We start from the raw sequence: 19,169 nt of genomic DNA, 5'->3' as shown, positions 1-19,169 counted from the left end.
GGAATTCAAAAAGCACTTGTGTTCTAAAATATTTTGTAAATACTTTAGATTTGCTTTGGTAACTCTAAAGAGGTATGCATTCTAAAACCTTTAAGAATGACAAATGGTGGTGAGTAAAACTGAATATTGCTAGATCATGCTAACATTAAAGCATTCTAAATTATACAACTCTGAGCATACAATTACACCTTTAGGAGCAGTATATGCTTAGGAGAATGAGTGTTGCTAATGTTGGAAGAGTTGGATGGGCACAGAGCTTCTGGGAGAATCACTGCAGTGGCTGTTCAGGCGAGTTGCAGGTCCATTCAAGGTCCTGCTGGTGGGCGACAGAGTACCAGGAAGACCACATTCATGAAGCTCCACCTGACTGGTGAGTTCAAGAAGGGGTACATAGTATCCTGAGCACAGAGGTGCACCCTTTCCTGTTCCACACCAACAGAGGCCCCATCAATTTCAACACACGGGACTTGCCAGTCAGGAGAAATTCGGCTACAACATCCAAGATCACCGTGCTAACAAGATGCTTGACTGAATGTCAAGAGTTACCTACCGGAACATGCCTAACTGGCATACAGATCTGGTATAGGTATGTGAGAATATCCTCACTGTGCTTTGTGGCTACAAAGTAGTCCTTCAAGGAAAGAGAAGGCAAAAGTCTGTTGTCTTTCGCTCAAAGAAGAATCTTCAATACTATGGTATTTCTGCCAAAAGTAACTACAGCTTTGAGAAGTCCTCGCTCTGGCTTACCAGAAAGCTCACTGGAGACCATAACTTGGAGTTTGTTGCCTGGACAATGCTTATCATGAACCCAGGTTGGTCAGCAGAGTATGATCTAGAGGTAGCTCAGACAACTGCTCCCCTGGATAAGGATGATGACCCGTGAGGAAGCAAAGTTGGAGCCCAGCATTAGAAGTCTAGTTTTCTAGGTCACTATCCTGTGATGTAAGCAGGGCTATGTGTGTGCCACTTTCTTATCTAGTTAAATAGACACGTGCTTCATCTTTGAAATTCTGAAGGAGGTGAATGGGCCTGAGAGTAAGTTTGACAGTTAAAAAAAAAAAAACATTTTTTTTTCTTTTGGAGCTGCATATTCAGCTGTTTGGAATGAGGTTGTTCCCTACTTGAGTTTAATTTTTTTTTTTTTTTTTGTACTGAGAATTGAACTCAAGACCTTGCATTTGCCAGGCAGGCACTTATGCCACTGAGCTATATCCCTGGGCCTCCCTGCTTCAATTTCAAATATAAGACTGCTACAGCCACATCACAGTATTCGGTAGTGAAATGTTTGTTACTGTCACTCTTACTCCTTTTTATTAACAGTCAGAATAAAGTTCTATTTCAAATATCCAAAAAAAGTTAGAAAACCTACAACAAGTGAAAATACTATGTGTAACTTCCAAAGCTAAGGGGAAGAATACAAGATATTAATATGCACACATATTCATGGAATGAGTATAAAATCACAAACCAAAGCTAACTCTATCTAGATGTCCCTCCAAAGCTCCATGCACTCATCTACGGGGCTTTTGGTGTGTGCCTGGACCGTGGAAATGTGATCCTCTTCAGTGGGTTTATAGCTAAATGCGGTGGGAAGAGGTGGGTCACTGGGCCGTGACCTGGAAGTTAGATCTAACCTTCCTTCTCCCTTGATCTCTCAGCTCCCCTGGTGACACACTGAGAGCAGTTTCTCTGCCACCCTATCCTGCCCTGGAGCCAGTCTATTATGGACTGAAACCTCTACATACTCTGAGCCAAAATAAATGTCTGCTCCTTTAGACTGTGGCCGTCAAGCATTGTGTCTCAGTGATAAGAAAGGAACTAAGACAGAGATCTTGTTATAGTATTTTTCCATAGTGTTTTATAACCTGAAATTCTTTTTCAATTAAAAATGTTTTTAAAAAGAAGGAGGAAGCAAAGATTTAGCTCAGTAGTGCTTGCCTGGCAAGCGCAAGGTTGTAAGCTCTATCTCAGGTTTAAAAAAAAAAAAAAGGAAAAGAAAGAGATATCCATCTAAAAGGAGTTTGTATGAGCTAAAGAGTTGGTGGAGAAGGGAGTTCCATCCACTGCCTGTGCTCTGCTGAAGGGACGATGGCCACCAGGAAGTCTCTAGATATGGCAGGGAGGAGACAGGTTTTAAGGGAAGCCAGTGGGGTAGGACTCCAGGCCCTGACCCCATTACCACCTCTGACATGCACAAATATCACAGCTTCCTGTAACAACTTGTTCTCTTCCAACATGAAACCATCCAGCCCCCCAGGGCTACTTGAAGGCCCTCATCAGCACTTGCAGGTGGTACCAGGTTCTCTGCATAGGTGGGGACAGGAAACTCCTTAGGTGGCAAGGACTTACAGGCATGAATGGAGAAAGGGGCCTACAGTATTGCCACACACTTTACATAAGTTGTCTCATTCAGTTACAGGCCAGAAGATAACGCTGTAATATGCATATTACGGTCTTCACAGAGATTACCGTTTCCTGTGGGCTCGCCCTTGGGAAATCACAGAGTTGGAGCTGGCAATCACAGAGATGAAACAGCAGTCTCTCTCTCTCAGGGAGGGCAGAAGCAAGCATTTACTCCTCCACTTCCTCTAAGTACCCCACAATGCTATTAAACTCTGCCCATTTCCCCCATGTCCCTCAAAATCCCTGCCCTCTATCCTTTACCCTAAGTACCTCCCTCTACCCTTGCCAACCTGGTCTGCAGACCCAAGTCTTCACAGTTGAGTGGCCTCAATCACTCTCCCCAGTGTCAGCTGCTGGTCTTTCACCTATTGTGTTAAACTGTACCCACAATGCTACCAGCGTCTTGCAATCTATCCAAGCCAGGATTGAAGAAAAGTTGAAGCAAAGGACCCTACATCATTATCTACAGGGTGGAGCAAGTATCCACAGGACCAAGAAACGAGAACTAACACTGGTAGACTATATGCTCCATGTACCGTGTGGACTACTCATATATATTTTCTCATTTAACCTCTAAGTAAGCTTACAGAATACTCTTTGATCCATTCAGATGTGTAAAGGATGGTATGTGACTCCCATGACATTATGAGTTGTTTCTCTCATGGAAAGAGACTTAGAGATACTGGATCTAGGCTCCTGAATATGTGACTCTTGGCCTCCAATAGCAACCCTGGGGAGTTCTTCAAGATCATGGAAACTCCAAGATGATGAAGGTGGTAACAGTATGCTATGGTTTGTATCTAGATGTCCCCCCAAAGCCTCATGCAGTCATGGGAGAGGTGGGTTTTTTAAGAGGTAGCTGAATCTAGAGTTTGTGATCAACTCATGGCCCAATTCTGGAATTAAGCGTGTGAAAGCAACACCCACCCTAGGGTAGGTAACCTGCATACAGTATAAGGGGCAGAAAGAGTCTTGTCCATTCTCTCCATTGTTGCTTTTGCTGCTTTCCACAGCAATGAACTGTTGCCCCTCTGCCACGTGCCACCCTGCCTTGGAGCCAGCTAATGATGGACTGAAACCTCTACAAACTGTGAATTAAATGGAATTAAACCTTTGCATTTTAAGTTTGGATGTTGGATATTTTGTCACCGCGATAGGAAAAATAGCTAAGACACAGCAACATCATAATACATAATTTATCATAAATACATTAAATATTTATTAAATATCATCTATTTATATACATTATTTCACTTTAATATATATAACAAAGGTAGCAATAAATATAGTGATGACCTCCATGTCAGAGTCAAGAATTTATAGAGGTAGTGAATTTGCCCTAACTGGATACTTTAAAATTACAGAAGTGAAATTTCAATCCAGACGTTCTGATTCCAGAATTCAAATATGTGACCACCAGAGATTAGGGTTGTTAGGATTAAATTGTCTGTTAAAAATCCAGTATAACAAGAGACTTTAGGCAGGGTTTGATGGTGCATGCCTGTAATCCCAGTACCTGGGAGGCTGAGGCAGGAGGATTACTGTAAGTTCAAGGCCAGCCTGGGCCACATAACAAGTTCAAGGCCAAGCCTGAATTGCATAGCAAGATCATGTTTCAAAAAAAGAGAGAGAGAGAGACTTTAACAAGACAGAACTTTATTCCTTCCTGAATTAAAAGAGTGCCGGAAGCAGATAACCCATGACTATTTGGCATTTCCTCTATCCTCTGGATCCTTTATCACTCTGTCATGCAAAAATATGCTGTCATCTTCCTAAGGTAGCTGTTAGGATCCTGGCCAACCATCATGTCTGCACTAGTAAGAGAGACAAAAAGATAGAGAAAATGGCAGGTGATCAAACAGTACCTGTCTGTTAAGGATGTTCCCTAAAAGCCACCACCTTTAGGCATTTAAAAAGAATAATTCTAATGAGGACTTTAGCCCAACCCTCTGATCTTAGTGAACTGATTAAAAAGCAGATAGGCTTAGTCTCTAGAGTAGGACAAAAAAAGTGAGTAGTCTCTATCCCCTTTCCACAAGGCTTGTCATGCCTGTAAGTGCTGCAAGGTAAAATACAGGAGTCTCTAAAAGGCTTGGGAAACAAAGAGATGATGTCCCAAAGTCATGGGCTCAGCAAACCTCCCCTCCCCTGCCCCAGTGTTGTGTCTTCTGACAAAGGAGGTATTGCTTTTGGGTTTCAACAAGGGTTGATTAACTCCAAATTTCATGTTCTTTCCAATTCTCTCTCCCTTTGCTCTCTCCGTTTGTCTCTTTCTCTCTGTCTCTGTCTCTGTCTCTGCCTCTGTCTCTCTGTCTCTCTCTCTCTCTCTCTCTTTCTCTCTCTCTCTGTCTATCTCTATCTCTTTCTCTGTATCTCTGTCTCATTCCTATCCTCCCACGAGTTACTCAACTAAATACACAAGCCCATAAAGTTAAGTATCACAGCTGTTTGGGAGTTGGCCCAAGGGCCCTGTCACCCAGGCGAGGAGCCACTACCTTTCAGTGACAGTTAGTGCTCCAAGTGGGTGATGGGGAACAGCCCACAGGATCCTGCAGGCAGGGACGACCTCATGAGGAGTCACAGGGATGAGGAGATGGCACCCAGGGGTCTTTCTAATTTGCTGATGCCTGCACTTTCCTAACTTCTGCCTCGAGACAGCACAAAAGGCCACAGATGATGGAAGCTTTGTCTTCCTTGGTAAAAGGCTTGCTCTTTCCAACCCTCAGGCCTCCTAGCAGAAACACTGAAGAATCACTGGACTTGCTTTCAGTACAGAGCCCCTTCGGGCTCTATCTCTCTTCCCCTCTGAATGTCGCTCTGCATCACAGCCACCAGAGAAACTTACTATGTCTGAAACAGCACTGGGTAAGACTTTCAGAAGTATGAAAAAGAAACTGAGAAGTGAACCAGCTCTTTCTCTATCATTTACACAAAGTTGAATTGATTCACGTAGAATAATTTCAGGACAATGGAAATGGGGAAAATTAGAAATCTCTAATGGTGATGTGTATTTAAAAATTAATTATGGGGGGGGAGCAGACTAATCCTTTTAGAGAAAGGGAAACTTGTCCTAACACTGGACTCTAAAACAGACCTCTCATGTGTCCCCCTCCAGAGCTCCTTAGACTATCTATCTGACTTCCTTGTGTATCTATTTAATTAGTAAACTCACTCCTCAGAAATATACACATACACACACATACAACCCAACTCGAATTTTCATTTTTCATTCCATTTCTGGAAATCCAGAGGCTCCATAAGCCTGTTCACAGCTCCCTACAACCTCAGTCTTAGCGAACAAGGGGTATATTTATCTCAGACATTCCACTGACGAGAAGGCAAAGAAGGAGGAATTGCCTAGAGCCCAACAGGTAAGCCCCTGGTGAGGATCTCTGAGATACAGCTGGGTTAGGATATGGCACCAGTGTACGCTGTTAAGCCCTGCCAAGTGTTCAGAATTGAAATTTATAAACTCTTTCAGTGTTGGGTTTTAAAATTTTCTCCCTTCCCTAACTTAAAAATTAAACATTTGAATGTATTTAACTAAAACTGGAGGTGGCAACAAATTATTTTGCCTTGATTTAGACCTTGACAGCTAGGGCATTTCTCTGGGCTTAGAACTGGGTAACGAGACCAAGAAAGCAAAACTAAAACTGCGAGGCTGGGCAGAGAATACAAAGCCTCAAATGAAAGGGCGCTAATCCTGCTCTTTCTGGGCTCAGGAGTAGAGGAATGAGGGAGAGCTTTGGCACCAGACAATACATGCGTCTAGATGTCTCTCTGTGACTAAGTCACCACGGCCCGTATAGTTTGGGCAAGTCACTACATCTAATTCACACGTTCAGTGCTGGCACTATTTGTAGATACCAAAGAAACAAAGGCTCCTTTTTAAAATTTAGACGTTTAGGGGAGCAGCAATTGCTTCAGCTCCCAAGGTGTTAAGAAGGCAAAATACCCATCCTCGGAGACCTCAAGGGTGAGCCATGAGCTCTCACTCTGGAGACACAGTGGAGATCTCTTGCTCAGAAAGACCCAGAACCAAGCAGCACAACTGAGCACCATTCTCTGAGGACAGATTTAAGGTTGAAATGGAGCTTGTGCTTTTCCAGAAAAGCATGAAAGAAAAATTTTAAAACAGCAGTCTAAGGTGGAACAGAGTACCAACAATAAGTCATAATGCTTCCAGAATGGGGGAGGTAAAGGCCATTTCTGCACCCCTTCTCCACTGTTAGGAGCCAAGCTGAGTCCTGGGGGGGAGGGGTATTAGACACCTTGTCTGTCTGTCTTTCCCCAAAACTGGCCTCACCATCTAGAAGCAGCATTGGTTGGGCCCACATAGCCAGCAAGGATAGCTACTACCATCCAAAGTGAAATAGATCAGCCCAGACTTTCCCCATATGAGATTATTTCCAGAAAGGAAATCTGCCTAAAGACTAGAGCTACTGAGAGCAGGAAGGGAAGATGGCATATTGGGGCCATGTGGGGAAAGTTGATTTCTGGCATTGCCCACACTCGAAGATAGCAGAGGAATCAAATGCATGAGGAAGGGGTGTCTTCCTTCACAGTCCCCATGCCCGGGCATTTATTTGGAAAGAGCATATTTGTCTCCTTGGCACCCCAGCAGTGCGGCACTGGTCCTTGCTGCTGTCCTGGTGAGTACCCGAACAGAGAGCAGCCTCTCCCTGGTGCATACCACCTCTGCGGGCATTCTTTCTCTGCACACACCAGAGTGACTCAAGCAGCAGTTCAAAATGCAAGAGAAAGTAATATGAGCAAGGAGCCCAGAGCCCAGCGCTCCAAGCCTTTTCTCCCCTTCTCCCAGCCCCCCTCCCAGGCTTGCCTTTCCTTGGTGGAGCTCAAGTAGGCTTATTTTTCCCCAAGGTTGTCACAGACCAATTTTCTAAACTGCATGAAAACAGAAAACAAACAGAAAACTAAATCCACCAAAGCCTGTGACTCAGGAACAGCTTGGCAGGCCCAAGCAACGTGCTAACAATTTCATGCTGTTTTAAGATTTTCTAACTAAGCAACGTGTACCAACAACCAGATGTGCCGTGATACCCGGGGAAAAAAGGACATCAGCTTCTAGGGACAGATCCATAAAATAGGAAAACACTCATCCAGAAATGTAGCTTCCAAGCAGGCTGGGCCTAGGGCGGGAGGGAGGCTCTCGGTCGGCCTGGACACAGCAAACGCAGACATTCAACCGCTCACCAGTTACAGACTTTGCCCATTGTCTTCTGTGTGCCAGCCACACAAATATGCTCACAGATACTCATAGCCTGTGCAGGACAAAGGCAGCGAAGCACATATAATCGCAGAACAATATGTCATGCTCTGAAATGGAGGTGAGAAGCCCAGAAGAGGTCTGACTCAAGGTGCTTCCCAGAGAAGATTTGATTCCATTTATGTCAACATTTACAAAAGATTATCAGAATAATAGTGTGGGTTTAAATTTCTTTTAAAAAAATAACAAGCTGGGGTTAGTGATGCATGCCTATAATCCCAGTGTTTGGGAAGTTGAAGCAGGAGCATTGTTGTGAGTTCGAGGCCTATCTGGGCTACATAGTGAGTTCAAAGGCAGTCTGCACTACAGAGCAAAAAGTGGGAAAAGATACACAGTAAAAGACACCGTTCCATAATCCTCCTTCAGAAACCATCCCTCACTTTGAACACACATCCCATCATTCTTGGCATTTTCTGAAGTAGATCTGAAGTTCTCTTTCATGAATGTCTTTACAAGCAACGTGTGATCAAAACTACAGTGAGTGCTGCTACCAAATACCATCCGCAGGCTCATGAAAACATTATAGTGTGTCCTCGCTCACCCTGTTCACCAGATCTGGCAGTACTTTGGGCTCTTTCCCAAAGTCAGAATGACCACGAAAGATCAATGTTTTGAGTCAATTTAGGACATCAAGACAGCCACAAGGGAACAACTAAGGCACTCACAGAAGAGGACTTCCAGCACTGTTTCAGAAACTGCAAGAACAATGGAATAAGTGTATTCAAAGTGGGGGTGGGGTACTTTAAGGAAGACAAATAGTCAATGTATCTTTTACTGTAATGATTTTTTAAAATTTAAATAGTCACTGTGCTTTCCAATCACACCATGTCATGGTTTATGTCAGTGGCTCCCAAGCCTGATGAATCATGAACTCAACCAGATCTAGCAGTTGTGATTGGTTTGTTGTCTAGTGCTTGGATTAGTGGTGTGAATGCTACACCCGCCTAAGGGTGGAGCCAGCATATGATTTAACAGAGGGAAGAAGGTGTGTTTCTGGTTTGTGCCTTGGTGTTTGCAGGGCCACGAGTGGATGCCCCACCATGCCATGCTGCCTTGGAGCCAAATGAGCATGGACTGGAATTTCCAAGATCTGTTAAGAAATAAATCTTTCCTTCTTTCATGTTGGGCATCAGGTATTTTGTCTCAGCAATGAAGTAAAAAGTAACCAAGACATACCATATATCTAGAGCATTTCCTGTAATGCTAAGAACACTGAAGGGGAAAAGTCAGAGTCTTGACTAATAGGGAAGGCAGTAGTCATCAAAGCAGAAAGTGAAGGCATGTTGGCTACCCCTGTAGCAGGTGAGCCCAGAGCATTTATCCAGCACCCATCACGTGCTGGGTGCTAAAGCTAGGCTCATTGTGGATACCCACCCACCACAAGCTGCAGACCCACCTCTTGGGTTTGAGTCTCTGCCTTGCTAATGGGCCTTACTCTCCAGTGAGATGAGATGGTCTCCTGGTCTCTATCACCAGGGCCTAGCCCACCTTCAGCCAACAAAAGCTGGAGTGCTGGGCTCTGAGCTGCCCCATGGGGCCAACTCTGTATAGTAACCCAGGATAGAAGGCCATCTGTCATGCTACCTTACACTTACATCCCATTCACTTACTTACCAGCTGTTTGGAGTATTCACATGCTTAGTGTATTACAGTCTTATAACATTTAGAGTTCAAACTCGTTAATTTGATAAATGTAAACATGTCAGTTACAAGATGAATTTTGTAATGCTCTCTGTTAACAATTCTCCTTCCCCTCCTCTTCCCCAGCCTCCTCTTCCTTCACCACCCCTTCCTTTTTAATATACTGGGAAACTTCTTTTTAAAAGGAGCTAGGAACTAGCCTGGGCCTCCTCTGGCCTGAGAGGTCACTCCAGGTCAGCAGGCCTGCGCCTGAGGGAGTCTCTGCTCCCTGGTAAAAGTCCATTAGCTCCGGCTGACTGCTGTCCTAAAGCCAGTGGCCTTCTTTACAAGGGCTATGTTTGTCACCTTCTAACTTGTTTATTGGACCAGTACTGGCCTGTAGAGGCAGGGTGGGCGTGAAGGTCACAAGTAGGCGGGAATTGCACACCTCTGCTGAGCCTCTCCTTGGTCATTATTTTCCCAAAATGACCTGGGTGGAAGGGAGGAACTGGGGGTAAAAGCCCTCCTTGAGCTAATACATGAGGAGCCAGCACAAAAGAACTGCAAACAGGCCCCTAATTAATGGGTTTGCTTAGAGCTGTTTCCCTGTTTAGGGACTTCTTCCCAATAATTGCAGGCTCCATAATCATTAATCAGTTACCACTACCTTTCTGGGGTGTCTACCCTGCCCTGTGCCAGCAACCATGACAGAAAAAAGCAGACAACAGGAACCAAGTTGTACCACCCACCTCCTAGGCTAGGTGACTCAAGTGCAGGAGCTCACGGATGTTCAGGATGCTCCCAAGAGGAAGGCTCAAGACCTCCTTTATACAGAGGGGAGACTAAGTCTCTGAGATGTTCACTAGCTCCGGGTTATTCACTTATAAATGAGACTTGGCATTTGAGCTGGGATCTGGCCCGCCTGAGAGGTAACAGACAAAACATTCAAAAATGGTGCCAAAGCAGCAGGGCACAGAGCTGACTGAGCAAGGCATGTTACGACCATAAGAGCTGGAGAGGGCATGAGACACAGGGCAGTGGGCCCAGCAAAAGACCTCTCAACCTCCCAAAGTGGATGGCACATGCACTGGACCCTGAATGGTGAGAGGAGCTGCACATGTTTAGTAAATTGTACTTAGGCACTTTCTCCCATCACAAGTCCAAAACTGGAAGGGACTGTGGAATTTGCGCCTCACTTGGGGCCAATAAACATTTTCTTAATTGTCCAAAGAGGACATATAGACACACACCAATACACACACACACACACACACACACACACACACACATGAATGCACACATGCAGGTGCAACTCAGTTCCAAATAGTGCTTGCAAAGGGCACAACAAAAGAGGAGCTCAGCAGGCAGCGAAGCATTGGCATCAGCACCACAGGGGTCAGGATCAGGGTGCGGGCCAGACTGAGAGGAGACATGGAGCCCACAAGTCCTGTGACCACCCCGGGCCCAGCAGGTTGGCAACTCTGGGGCATGTTTCATCCAAGTGCCCAATTTAGACCTTGTCCCAAAACATAAAAAATGCCAGAAGAGAAGAGAGGGGCCAGGAAATGATGATGACTGGGAGCCAGCTAAGAGCTGGGCACCTTCTTTCCCAGTCATCCCAGAGCTGGTTGAGCCCTGCTCAACCCCCGACACATATTGGCCAGGTGCTCAGAAGCCCAGCTGCATAGGAAGCAATGTACATCACAGCCCCATACAGATTCACCCAGGAATACTTTCTGGACCCTGGCCATACTGATGTCTCCACCAGGAAGAGACTGAGGAGCTCAGGCCAAGATGGGACCTGGACAGAGAAGATAGCTGGCAGCAAGGCCCACACCAGTCCATTCCTCAATGGTCATACACACGCCAGCACGAGCCTGGGGGAATCCCAGAAGGTAAACTGGTCTTCCCTCGAGTTTAGGTAAAAGTTGAGTCTGGCCCCCAAGGTTCCCAAACCCATCCTCCACAGCTCCCAGGACAACCTAGGACAGTTTGTCTATGACAGTACACAGAAAGCCTGACTTCACCAACAAGCTGTGCTTCCAGACTGGATTCCAAAGTGGGCTGCAGACCTGAGGAGTGAGGCCTACTCGCCAAGCCTCACAACCTCCAAGAAGTAGCAGTCTGACCCTAGGGAAGAGTCTTAAGAGTTCGTGGCCAGATCCTGACCAAAATGTCATAAGCCAAATGTTCAAATAGCCAGCAAGGTCCAGGCCCAGCTCCACCAACAAATCAGCACAGTTCACCAGCTTCCCAGATCTCAGCACAAACTGAATGGGGCTAACTGCAAATACAGGCTCAGGAGGCCACGCTGTTCATCCCTCTCTTCACCTGGCTTCTCGCCCAATCTTTCACAGATTTTCTGGCTATTTCTGCCCTCAACTTAGCAGTCAGGGAGACAAGAGGACCATCTATCATTTTAATTAGCCAGAAGATATTAATGTTTCTCTTGAGAATCTTCCTCGGGCCACATCTAAGGTGCCTGGGGAAGAGGTCTGGAAAGACCAGCACTCCACACTGCCGCCCATCAGGAAAGGGACAAGAGAAGGAGATGAAAGAGCCTGGCTTTCTCAAGCCTTGAATCCCAAAAGAAACACAAAACCAAGTCTGCAACTTTCATTTAAACTGCAGTGATTTATTACTCTGGGAAAATGGTGGTGCCTTGAGGGAAAGTGGGAGACTTCCAACAAAAGTGTAAAGGAGATTCTTCCAGAGAGCTGCAGTGCTCCCAAGCCCCAGTGCCTGCAGAGTCTGAGTGTCCAAGAGTACTTACAGAGCACTCACCTCGGGTGCACCCAGAGGAAAGGAGGCAGGGCCTCGGAGCTGGCCAGTCTGCGCTCCAGCCTCATGTACCCTCTTGGGCTTCTGTGGGGCCCCTTGGCGGATGGATAACAGGCCAGCACCAACTTAGCTCTATTCAGAGTAGGCTGAGGGGTGAGCCAAGGTACCCTTCCTGACCTTCCTCCATCTTGCTACACATCACTAGCCATGTATTCAGAGGAGACTTGATAGATCAGATAGATGCAGAGACAGGCCTCTCACCGTGCATATCTCTGTATCCCCCTCCCCACTTTTCTTGCTAGCAGCTGTCTCTCTCCACTCTCAGTCCCCCTTTTCCCCTCCATCAAGCCCACTCCCCACTCTGAAGCCAGCAGGGAGTGAGCTAGCCTGAGCCAAATGGAATGGGAGACTGCACTTCGACTCTGAACATGTTTCCATAGAGCAGCCTGTGCTGAAAGCCAGACGTGCTGGCTTCAGACACTGAACAGCCACTTCAGGGAGATGCGAGAGCTGCCAACTGGTGAGCCAGGCTTTCCTTTCCACCCTCCATTTGCCATCTGAGTCACCATAGGCTCAACACTGCTACCTTCCAGCCCACTATGCTCCCTGCACATAAGCAGCCTAAACTGGGCAAGCAACAGCTGGAGAAGAGGGCATTTCTGAGGAATCCCCCAGAGCCACCTTAACATCAAGGACTTCAGGAGAACCTGGAGGAAGTGGAGCTCACGAACCTGATCCACATGCAGTGTCATCCACGCATACTCAGGCCTATGCGGGAGCAAGCTCTGTAGAGCCCAGGATGGGGGACCTTCTAGGGACAAAAGTCCAGCAAATACCCCCGGACTTGCAAAGCCAGATTTTCCAGTAATGAGACAGGATTGTCTATAAAAAGGGGGTTGCCAAATGAAACACAGGACGTACAGCTGAAATTGAATTGCAGATAAGCAACAAATAACTTTCTAGTATATCCCAAATATTGTGTGGGTCATGCTTATGCTAAAAATTACTCAACATTTATCTGAAACTCATTTTACTGAGTGCTTTGTGTTTTGATTTGTTACATTCAGCAACCCTAGCTGTTGGAAACGGTGAGGATACTGCAGGATAAAAAGATGAGAGAGCACAGTCAGCTCACCTTCTCCACCCCAGGTCTCTCTTCATCTCAGCTCTCACATCTAAGCTCTTCGTCTTGGCCTTTGTTGCCCACCTGAGATGCCATGGCCTAGGTATAAACCAGTGCTTTTGTCCTTTAAGTCAGTTGTGCCAATGTTAAATCTTTCAAAGGAACTTTATTAGAAAGTCAAAGATGCATACAAACATTTGAATCTATATAAAAAAATTAAAGTATAGTAGTACCCACATGTAAGAAGGTTGAATATCAAAGCCCTGAGACCAAGTAAGCCAAGCTGTGATCTGGTTGCTTCTTTCCTTCAACTGTTCGTCCTTGGATCCATTGACTTATTTAAGGTTTGTCAGCTGGTCTACCTTACAGTGATGCTGTACCAACTTTCTGGAACAGGAGTTCTAGCTACCTACACATTTGAATCACCTAGGAATCTTTTTGTTGCCTCTCCCAAACCAATTAAATCAAAATTTCTAAGTGGGGCTCAGGTGTCAAGGCATTTAAAAGCTCCCAAGGTGATTCTCATTCATAGCTAGGGCTGAGAATCCATGCACACTGGAATCACCTGAAAACCTATTTTTAAAAATTTATAGGGGGCTGGGGATTTAGCTTAGTAGCATAAGTGCCTCCCTTGCAAGCACATGGTCATGAGTTTGATCCCCGGTACCAGGTGGGAGGTGGGGGGTGGCGGGGAGCGGGGCACGGGGGACCCTATGGGTGTGTGTGTCCCACCCTTGAAAATTCTGATTAATTGGTACGAGGTATAGTCTGGGCATTGGGAGTTTTTATAGCTCTCCAGGTAATTTTTAATGTGCAAAATAATTGGAAAACCACAACTTCTCTCACTCTAATATACTTCAAATTTCCCAGAGATCTGGCTAGATATTGACTCAATAGATCTCGGGTGGGGCCCGAGATTCTGTGAATCTAACAACTGCCGAGTGATTTGGTAGTGCTGCCACATCACAGGGCCTAGATTCATGGATCCAAAGCTTGGGTGCCCACTGGAATTATGTGGGGACCCTTAAACACTACCTCAACCAGGGTGTCTCCCACCCCCGAGATTCTGATACAATTGGTCAGAGATGGGGCCAGGACAACAGGACCATAAAAGCTCCCCACATGATTTCAATATGCAGCCAAAGTTGAAAATCTTGGCTGTACACCAACACCTAGGCGTCATTTTACAAGTGGCCCTGTGACCCCCAGTGGGGAATACCACTCTCCACAAGCCGTTCTGACTCACCTCTGTTCCCTGCCCCAGCAGGCAGAAGATACTTTCTCCCCCTGACTCAAAAGGCCATGCCCTCTAGTAAAAATTCCCTTTCTCCCACATCGGGCTGGAAACAGCCTCTAATTTCCAGCTCAGCTGCAAAAAAAGAAAGATGATTGCCACATACCCTGAGACCGTGGCTGGTCTGAACCCGCTCACCCTGTCTTGTGATTACCTTGTGTTCCCCGAGCTGACGTGGCCCTCTCTGACAACACCTCTGCCAAAGAGCCATGAGCTGCAGAAAAGAAATGTCACCAGCAATCACACAGCGAGAAGAGAAACTCTGTGCTTGACAGGACCCCATTCATCAAAGGTGCCCGGCCATCTTCACTGCTTAATACGAGGTTCCCAAGTTCCTCTCCCTTCTACTTCCTCGATTTGAAATGGAGGTACAGTGGGTCAGATGTGGCCTCAGAAAACCAAAGGGAGAACACAGGATTAATGAAATGATTATTCAGTGCTTGGTGTAATTTCCATGAGATTATTCATGAATTTTTTTTTCTTTAAAGGGTGACCACAAATACCATTTATAGTGCATCTTCCCCAATAGCTTTTGTCTTTTGACAGGACCTGTATCTTGTTGGAAGGTGAAGGTTGCTGGTAGAAATGTGAGTCCACATCTTGGGTGCATGGAGTTTGTGTAAAATGTGAACTCTAATATGTAGAATTTGCAGGTCGCTGAAGTGTCACAGTCTACTGAAATGGGTCTGGAATCAATAAGGCACACATCATACTCAATTGTATTTAATTTTCACTGCTACCTAGAAGAAAGCTTAGCATGGCCCTACATGCATGAAATGAAACATGAAAACCTGTCTAAAGTGTGAATAAGGTAAAACATGGCAGCCCAGCCCAGTACAGTATTATCATTCCTTTCTCTTGCCATAGTGGGAGTGACAGCCCCAATAAGAAAATCAGAAGAGACACAAGCACATCGCAGATCTAAAGGAGAATTAACAGGGCTTCCTTCTTTGCATACCTTGGCGTCTCTTCCAAGAGGGAAATTACACTGTCTTTCAGTGAAGAGCAAAGAGTAGAGGCAGCTAAAACGAGGCCCTCCTGATTTTGCCCCCCACCCTGGCTGCCCCCCGCCCCGTGCCCCAGCTCAATTCCCTGGCCAGTGACATAATGGAAGGCTCGAGTCCCGCAGCTGACATTGTGGGGAGGGAACAGACGCCCACACTGCACACTTCCAGCTGACACTGACCTTTCAGTCATGGAAACATTCCCCAGACCGACACTAATCAGGGGCACATCTGGTGTTTGGACTGAGTCCAGATGGGGGTTTGTGTTAGTCAAGTCAGCAGATAACCCGCTTGGGAAGCAGGGGCGGGAACAGTGCACCTCCCTGGTTAGCAGTCCTCGTCTTTGGCTTTGTGTGTGAGATATGTGCATGCTGTGGCTGGGGAATCACAGAACAAAGACCACCTAATCCCTGTTCACTCTCTCTCCCTATCCCACCAACAGAAGACAAGACTGGATTGGCCCAGAGAGCCAAGCAACTTCCTCTATTCCACAGTGAGGCAGGGGCAGTCCAAAAAGTCCAGCGCCCAGCTCCCAGTGTGATGTGCTTCCCATGTCTCTACACCCTCTTAAAGTGTGGTGCGAGCTCACAGTCACAGGCAAGCTAAGGCGCTGAAAAGCACCCAGCTGTTTCTCCTCTTTGGACTTCCTGTGCTTTGTAAGGCATTCAAGGCAACAATGAACTTGGGCCATCTCCATCCCTCACTCCCATCCACCCACCCCGATTCTTCCTTGCGGTTTCCTTTTTGGATTTGAGAGAAGGAGCCACCCTTCCTGAGTAGATCTTAGACTTGTACCAGAACAAACCCGATACCAAATCTCCCATGTCCAGAATAATGGACTGAACTTGTGAACAAGGCCTCATACTAACAAAGATTCAGTCATACAGGTCAGGAATGAGAAAGAACTCTGACCAGTTTTCAACCTCTGCCTTTGCAAAGTTGTGTACGTGTTGCAGCTATAAACAACACTGCTAAAAAGCCAATCATACCAACTAAAGATAGGGTAAGAGTGATTATACCCCCACCCACACAGAAGGCTATCTCCAGCTGTCAGAAAGATGTTTTTTCTACCACCCCGAGATGCTTCTCCTCATGTGTGGGCACTCCAGTGATCTCCTGTACGAACCCCCAGGCCCAGATTTTGAGGGTCAGGAATCTCATCATCTGCTTTAATCACAAAGTGCTTAATGAAATTTTCTAGTACAAATAATTTCTATCTGTAGAAGTGTATTCATACTTCTCTGCTTTATTTCTTACAAATCCATGAAGAAGCAGTGAAATAACCCAGGTAAATGTAAGATAGTGGTCTATGGTCAGTTTCTAAACAAAAATCTAAGCTCCTTGTGAACTAATAGTTTACAAAGTTTTCTAGCCCCTTCTCGCCCCTCTTTGTCCAGACTCCACACAAAGGGCATCTTCCATTCACCATCGGTCAGCCCTGTCCTTCCAGAATAATCAGGGAAAAGACCTTCACTCCAATTCTCTTACACATGGATGATCACAGTGCCACAGACCTCTCACTTCTGTTGTCCTATCTGAGGAGTGAACTTTATCTACCCAAGTGGACAGGGTAGCAGTAACTGAGCCATAAGAACGGCCCTCCATGCCTCACCCCCGTCTTGAGGATGAAGCCAATCGGTTTCACCATCCTCAAGAAGCCTTGGTGACATTCCACGAGATCTCCAGGCTCTGCGAAGCAGCTCGCAGACACTGTCATTCCCTCTAAGCCAGTTGGGGTGTCTGTTGGTACCAACCCTGTATTTTTTTTCCCCACCAATAATTTGGTACAAAGCCATTTCATGTGCTGTGCCAAACCAGTAATTCACAACACTCATCAAAATCTGCCACCATCCACCGATTCAGCAGTCTTCTGTCCTAGCCCAGCCAACCTCCCTAGCACCCTGACATCCTAGCGTTCATCTTCACTGTTTACACCACATGAGTGATTTGGGTTGACAAAGCCCAGTTCCCGATGGATAAAGTACACACATGACTCATGATCTCTGAAAAGTCTTCTCATCCCAGGCCTTGGTGTCCAAGACAGAGAGCTCTTCCCTTGGAGCTCAGAGAAGACAAAACTGGGAGAGGAGGTCCTGTTACAATGCAAACCACTCTGCCAGTTTGCAAACCAGAAGGACGACCTTGCTTCACCGAGGTGTCCTGTGGAGGCTGAGGAAGCTGCCAGCCTGGAACAGCTACAAACACGGCCCAGGATCACAGTGGAGTCTCAGGCCACGCTGCCCTCTCCCCAGTGCCTGGGTTGCTCTCCTTTACAGGGAGAGCCGACCCACCACCGACACTGTATCAGGCTTCCCGAGCAGTTTCTCCAGACCAGCTCCAGAGTCAAATTAAACGCTCGCTCTATGTCTGTAGACAACGAGGGTTTTGACTATAGTCCATGTTTGAGAGAGTGAGGGAAATTCCATTAACATTTTAGGCGCGGATGAGAGGACAAATAACAACTTGTCTGAATGTTTTACATTTCTCCCCGTAGCCTCAGGAAGGTTCACAACGAGGTCATCGACAATAAGGAGCAAGACCTCCCAGCTGGACTGCTCGTCAGCCCCAAGAGGACACTCCACAGAGATAAGCTGGCGGGACTGAGAGGCTGGCTGACTCAATCTAGAGAAGAAGGGGACCAAGTTGCTAAGAAAGTGAGCCAAGTTCTCAGAGACAAAATATCTAGGAGAGAGACTGAAGTATGAAGTCAGTGCAACTCCTGCCAGGAAAGGGAAGTAAGGGACAGTGCCATCAGGTAGGATGTGTAGCTGACGTGGTAAGCTCCAAATCCCAAGTCTTCAGCTGTTGGAAGGCCCTCCAGACAGAGATAATAAAACAACAATAGCCTTTAAGGGCTCACTAGATGAAGAGAATTTCTATTATGAGAATAGAAAACATCACATGCCCATTTTACAGATGAGAAGACTGAGACTTTGAGAGAATAGCTAAAGATGCATAGAAGTAAGTGAAGAGGTTGGGGCCCAACTTATTTTCTATATAACCAGAGTGCACACTCCTGACCACTCCTAGAGCAAGTCACCTAGAAATGGTGACCATATCCATCAGATGATTGGACACTAGCAGTGGAGTGGTACCAGTACTAGTACATGTTGGAAGGAGTTTTAGGATTCCAGAAAACAGTGTTCAGCTTCATACTCACCATGGAATTAGTCGCTTACTTCATGCAGTCCCATTTTCAGGAAAAATGTATCACAACTCTCATCAAGAGCATTTGCATCAGGGCTGGGGATTTAGGTCAGCAGCACAGCACCTGCCTGGCAAGCACAAGGTTGTGAGTTCGATCCCAGGTACAAAAAAAAAAAAAAAAAAAAAAAAAAAAAAAAAAAAAAAAAAAAACAGAAGAAGAAGAAAACAGTATAATGATCACTAAAGGCTCCCAGTAAAATATAATTTTTTTAAAAAAAAGAAGGATTGCCTCCTAATCAAGTGTGGTACCTGTAATATCAGCATTCTGGGAGGCTGAGGCAGGAAGGTCAAAAGCTCAAGACTGGGCAACTTAGCAAGATTATCTCAAAATAAAAAATTAAAATAAGGTTCTGGCTATGCCTCTCAGTGCAAAAGTACTGGGTTCAATTCCCAGTAGTGCAAAAAGAAAATTATTTAAGTGTTTACATACTATGGCCAGATAGAACTCCA

The 19,169-nt window shown here is 45.9% G+C and overlaps 1 pseudogene; it reads left to right on the top strand.

The window, feature by feature from the left end:
- The first annotated feature begins 228 nt into the window (after positions 1-228).
- On the top strand, positions 229-883 carry LOC100723379 (GTP-binding nuclear protein Ran-like; annotated as a pseudogene).
- Positions 884-19,169: the final 18,286 nt, after the last annotated feature.

Source organism: Cavia porcellus, unplaced genomic scaffold (assembly GCF_034190915.1).
Source record: "Cavia porcellus strain 051 isolate PalLab524CR breed Dunkin Hartley unplaced genomic scaffold, mCavPor4.1 scaffold_1, whole genome shotgun sequence".
In the NCBI taxonomy this organism is placed as follows: Eukaryota; Metazoa; Chordata; class Mammalia; order Rodentia; family Caviidae; genus Cavia; species Cavia porcellus.
This window is presented reverse-complemented; position numbering and strand designations above follow the sequence as displayed.